Source organism: Octopus sinensis, linkage group LG11 (genome assembly GCF_006345805.1).
Source record: "Octopus sinensis linkage group LG11, ASM634580v1, whole genome shotgun sequence".
NCBI lineage: Eukaryota > Metazoa > Mollusca > Cephalopoda > Octopoda > Octopodidae > Octopus > Octopus sinensis.
Window position 1 is genome coordinate 25,844,193 of NC_043007.1, and position 6,734 is coordinate 25,850,926.

Consider the following 6,734-nt stretch of genomic DNA (forward strand, 5'->3'; position numbering starts at 1 on the left):
GAGCCCTTGTCATTTACTACTGTAGCTGACAGAGCCGTTGCTACGGCAACACAGCTGCTACTAGACATTATCTCACCATGACAACGGTGGTGATCGTTCTTGTTAACCGCTGGAAAAAGTCAACTGCTGCAACTGCATTTGCATTACTTAGCAGTTGCCGCTGCAACAGGGCTGCTTCTACTGACACTACTTCTGCTACATGTTTTCCTGTATATGTAATATTTACAAAGATATTTACTGCAACTCTGATATCAACACCAACAACAACAACAACAACAACATGAACCATGAGTTAATAGGAGAGCTTCTGTATGGCTATGACATCTGCTAGAAATACCAGCCAAATTTCACTCTGTACCACCACATCGGAAAAGATCCACATATTTTAATATTATGGTCTTGAGTTTTCTACATGTAGGAAAACGACGTGATAGTCATGGCTGGAATGTCTTTGATTAAAAGTTTTAATTGATCAGAGCTGACCTTGGGCTAATGAACAATATTACCAACAATAACAACAGTTACTCATTATTTATTCTTTTACTTGTTTCAGTCATTTGACTGTGGCCATGCTGGAGCACCACCTTTAGTCGAGCAAATCGACCCCAAGACTTATTCTTTGTAAGCCTAGTAATTATTCTATCTCTTTTGCCGAACCGCTAAGTTACGGGTCATAAACACACCAGCATCGGTTGTCAAGCGATGTTGTGGGGACAAACACAGACACACAAACATATACACAGACACACAAACATATACACAGACACATACATATATATATATATATATATATATATATATATACATATATGCAACAGGCTTCTTTCAGTTTCCGTTTACCAAATCCACTCACAAGGCTATAGTAGAAGACACTTGCCCAAGGTGCCACGCAGTGGGAATGAACCCGGAACCATGTGGTTGGTAAGCAAGCTACTTACCACACAGCCACTCCTGTGCCTATGGTAAAAATAGCAGCCAAACTCTTGTACATTGCACCCCACTATCTCCAAAAAGGAGGAACATATGTTGACCTGGATATGCAATACCTGAGTGAAAGATGAGGTGGCCATGGCTGGAATATTTTTAATGAAGCAAGATTGTCAAAAAGGTAAAAGTTCTGGTGGTTGTAGCTGTGAGAAGACAAATTAAATTTGGTGGACTTCAGATTTTTAAGTCAAGGAACCCTCTCAGTAGTCACTCAATTTGCTGATAATAGCAGCCAAAACTTACTCCATCTTAAAAAAGGAAGTGCACATTGGATACTTTTACCACCATTCCCAACTTAACAATGACAATTATCTATATATATAAAGCTGAAGTTGTCTGTGTGTGGCAGCTTTGGTAGCCTTCAACTAGCACTATCTCCTCCGAGACCCTGCGGTGCAAGTTGACCAGAATTGAAAGTATGATAGAAGAAGGCTTGCTCTTCATTCCGCAAAAGATAAAATTCAAATCGGACCATGTTAACACCAAAAATTATTTACATAAAAAAGGTGCTTTTTTCTATGAAAATCCCTATTTTTTATGATTTTTTTACTGCTGTATCGCCATTTTTTGGTGTATTTCAACCAGAAAATTGTTCACTTAAAGAGAATAACAAGCTACATAATGGAAAATTTTTACTTTTCAAAAATTCCAATTCTAAAGGGTCAAAACAAACCCGAGCAACGGCGGGCGATACTGCTAGTTAACAAGCTACATAATGGAAAATTTTTACTTTTCAAAAATTCCATTTCTAAAGGGCTGAAACAAACCCGAGCAACGTAAGGCAATACTGCTAGTTATAATAAAAATTATATTTTTTATAATTATAAATATAGAACTGAAAACTCATAATTGCTTCTAATTTTTTGGTAAACAGCCAGGAATTTTGAAAGAATGGGAAAAAGTCGATTACATTGACCTGGCTCTCTGTTGGATCATGACAACGAGTGTGCCAGTTGATTCAATCAGCAGAACAGCCTGCTCGTGGAATTAATGTCTAAGTGGCTGAGTGCTCCACAGACATGCATACACTTAACATAGTTCTTTGGGAGATTCAGCATGACACACTGGATGAGACAAGGCTGTCCCATTGCACTACAAGTAGAATTCATTTTTGCCAGCTGAGTGGATTGAAGCATAAGATGCATAAGATCTGGTCATCAAATCTAAGTAGAGACTTCAAACTTGAAATCTTCAAAGCCACAGTCGAACCAATTCTACTATATGGCTCAGAAACCTGGACATTATCAAAGAAGCTTGAGAGGCGGTTGGATGGAACCTACACTCGCCTCCTTATGAGAGCTCAAAATCTCTCGTGGAAGCGTCATCCAACCAAAATGCAAATATATGGGAAACTACCACCTGTGTCATCTCTTGTGAAAGGTAGGAGAGTCCAGTTTGCTGGACATTGTTGTAGAGCTGAAAAAGAAGTAATTTCTACTCTTCTCCTCTGGAAGCCATCTACTCGCAATAACAGAGGGCACACACTCTCCTACCCTGATGTAATCTCCAGGGATACAGGCATCCAGCAACAGGACCTCCATAATGCTATGATGGACCGTAAAGTCTGGTGTAGCATGGTAAATTCCACTATCTCGACCACGGTCGAACAATGATGATGATGATGATGATGGATTGAAGCATGATGAAATAAAGTGTCTTGCTTAAGGATATAATGCACAACCAGAAATCGAACTCCCGACCTTATAATTATGAGCTAAACACTCTAGCAACTAAGCCACATGCCTTCACTTCTCTTGCTCTTTTACTTGTTTCAGTCATTTGACTGCGGCCATGCTGGAGTACCTCTTTTAGTCAAACAAATCAATCCCAGCACTTACTCTTTGTAAGCTTAGTACTTATTCTATCGGTGTCTTCTGCCAAACCACTAAGTTACAGGGACATAAATACACCAACATCGGTTGTCAAGCAACGGTGGGGGGAGGGGACAAACACAGGCACACAAACATATATATATATATATATATATACAAATAAGAAAATGGAGGAACTGATTCCTTTCAATCATTACCAATTCATATTATTTATTAACTACTTAAATAGGAACATCCAAATCCAACAGAATAAAACAATATACATCAATAAGTAAGATAATACCATAAAAATAATACGCATGAAATGGATCTTACAGCTGTTTCAGTCAATGAATTTGAGGTAAAATATTTTACCTTCGCCCATCTAATACAATAAATGAATTAATTGCAATTATAAGCATATATAGGCGCAGGAGTGGCTGTGTGGTAAGTAGCTTGTTTACCAACCACATGGTTCCGGGTTCATTCCCACTGCGTGGCACCTTGGGCAAGTGTCTTCTACTATAGCCTTGGGCCGACCAAAGCCTTGTGAGTGGATTTGGTAGACGGAAACTGAAAGAAGCCCGTCGTATATATGTATATATATGCGTGTGTGTGTTTGTGTGTCTGTGTTTGTCCCCCTAGCATTGCTTGACAACCGATGCTGGTGTGTTTATGTCCCCGTTACTTAGCGGTTCAGCAAAAGAGACCGATAGAATAAGTACTGGGCTTACAAAAGAATAAGTCCCGGTGTCGAGTTGCTCGATTAAAGGTGGTGCTCCAGCATGGCCGCAGTCAAATGACTGAAACAAGTAAAAGAGTAAAAGAGTATTTATGTATTTGCCTTTTGGGTACTTCACCAGCAGTATATTGGATAACTGATATCCCATAGTGGGTTACACTCATAACCCCTATCTCACTTTGTACTTATATATATATATATACATATATATGTCGTGGAGGTGCAATGGCCCAGTGGTTAGGGCAGCGGACTCCCGGTCATAGGATTGCGGATTGGATTCCCAAACAGGGCATTGTGAGTGTTTATTGAGCGAAAGCACCTAAAGCTCCATGAGGCTCTGGCAGGGGGTGATGGCGATCCCTGCTGTACTCTTTCGCCACAACTTTCCCTCACTCTTTCTTCTGTTGGCCTGCTGGCTTAGCCAGTGGGGTGGCGTCATTTAAAGGCTAAAACAATGCAAAGCGCATTGTGACCAGCGATGTGTAGCAAAATCTGATAGCCTGGTCGGTCACGTGATCACGTGATATAAATGTCATTTCAATATGTGACCGCGTGTGTATCATTGGCGATTTTCTTTCTTTCTTTCTCCGTCTTCCCGTCTTTGGACTTTTTCTATATTTCTGATGAAGAGGTCTGCTTGAAACGTAAAATCCTGTTTCTTTTCTTTCCTTTCCTGAGCATCCAATAACACTGTACTTATTCCATGTCTTCGCGTTGTTGTTTTTTCTTGTTATGCAGGTATAGGAACTTTCCGGACAACCCAATATTATTCTTACAATATTAATTGTAATGTTTGTTGCTATTTAACCCCAGGTCAGCCCAAATCCCTCAGAGCTATAATCGAGGCACAGGTGTGGCTATGTGTGGCTATGCAAGCTGGCAGAAACGTTAGTGCACCGGGCGAAATGCTTTGCGGTATTTCGTCTGTCGTTATGTTCTGAGTTCAAATTCCGCCAAGGTCGACTTTGCCTTTCATCCTCTCGGGGTCGATAAATAAAGTACTGGGTCGATGTAACTGACTTAATCCCTTTGTCTGTTCTTGTTTGTCCCCTCTATGTTTAGCCCCTTGTGGATAGTAAAGAAATATATGTGTAGCATCTTAGGCAAGTATTTTCTACTATAACCCCAGACTGACCAAAGCCCTGTGAGTGGATTTGGTAGACGGAAACTGAAAGAAGCCCATAAAAGGCAGCGAGCTGGCAGAAACATTAGAACACCAGACAAAATGCTTAGTAGTGTTTCATCTGTCTATGTTCTGAGTTCAAATTCTGTTGAGATTGACTTTGCCTCTCATCCTTTCAGGGTCGATAAATTAGGTACCAGTTGTGTACTGGGGTCGATCTAATCGACTGGCCTGCTCCCCAAAAATTTCGGGCCTTGTGCCTAGAGTTGAAAGGAATATTAATTGTGATGTTTGTTGTTATTTAACCCCAGGTGGGCCTGAATCTCTCAGAGCTATAATTGAGACATAGGTGTGGCTATGTATAGCATCTTAGGCAAGTGTTTTCTACTATAGCCCCAGGCCTACCAAAGCCTTGTGAGTGGATTTAGTAGAAAGAAATTGAGAGAAGTGCATCATTTTTGCAGCCCAGGAATCGAAACCACATTCTTATGATCATGAGTCCAACATCCTAACTACTAAGTGATGCACCTCCATTAGTGGTGCTCATTCCTACGGCTGAGTGGACTGGAGCAACGTGAAATTATGCGTTTTTGCTCAAGAACACAACACATCACCCAGTCCAGGAAATGAAACCACATTCTTATGATCATGAGTCCAACACCCTAACCACTAAGCCACGTTCCTGAGATTAGCTACTACAAATTGACCAGGATGACTGCAGATATTCTTTAGATATTTTGGACATGGTGTATCTATGTTCTTCAGCCACAATGTTTGTTCCCAAGTTAGACTATCTAGTACATTGGCTCATATATATGTCTGCAAAAAATCTGCAAATGTCACAAAAACTGGTCAGCTTCAGACGGTTGAATAAGAATCTATAAAGTCTAAAGTTGAATACTTGAAGACTCCATTACACCAAAGTAGAGTTCTTCAATTAATTTTTACCATTTCTTTTTACAAGCAACTATAATAAAAAACACTAAGAATAAACAAAAAACCTCGTTTATTTCCAAAATCTCATGCTTAATTTATCTTGAAGATTAATCATTGCTTCTATATTTGATAAACAAATGAAATATTGATGATGGTGATGGCAGGGGGGAGGGCAAGTAAGGTAAGGTGGTGGTGGTGGTGGTGGTGTAGATGGCAATGGTTTTGTCAATAGTGATGATGATGGTACTAATGGTAGTGACTGTGGCAGTGGTTGTTGTTTTAAGTGGTGGTGGTGGTGGTGGTGGTGACAGTGGTTACGGTGAGAAAGGTAGATGTAATGCGGTGGTGATGGTGGTGATAGTGGTGGGGGCGATTTCATAGATGAAGTATGATTGATGAGGTGAAAGTTTTGGTGGTCATAGCAGTGGAATGACAAATCAAGTTTCATGGACTTCTGATTTTTAATTAATTATTATTGTAATTATTATAATTATTATTTTCATCATCATCATTTGACTCCATGCTACTTGTTGATGTACATTTATGCGCACTGTGTACTCACTTTTAGTCGGATGGTGTAAATACACACAGCCTTATCTGCTCCAGTTTTGTACCAGTTGACATAAATAACCATTGTCACTCACAGAGTTGATGATAGAGGCCACTGAGCAAGTTGCATGGAATCTGATAAGTTTGTTAGATTCTTCTTGTAAATATTTCCAACCCAGTTCAAGGCTTTATCACCAGGATAGTATAAAACCTGACCTGTGATTTCAACTATGGCTTCCTATTAAATTCGTACATATTCAGCTAATTCTTCTGGTCCTTCATGGAATTTACATCATCATCACATCCAGTTACAACAGTTTCATTGATTTTGGGGCCATTGTGTTCGTCTTCACATCCAGCTATGCCAACTTCACATTTGTCTTCCTGTCTAGTTTCACATTTGTCTTCCTGTCTAGTTTCACATTTGTCTTCCTGTCCAGCTATCACAGCTTCACATCCAGCCACAACAGCTTCACATTTATCTTCCTGTCCAGCTACACCAGTTTCACATTTGTCTTCACATCCAGCTACAGCAGCTTCACATTTTGTCGTCCTGTCCAGCTACACCAGTTTCACGTTTGTTTTC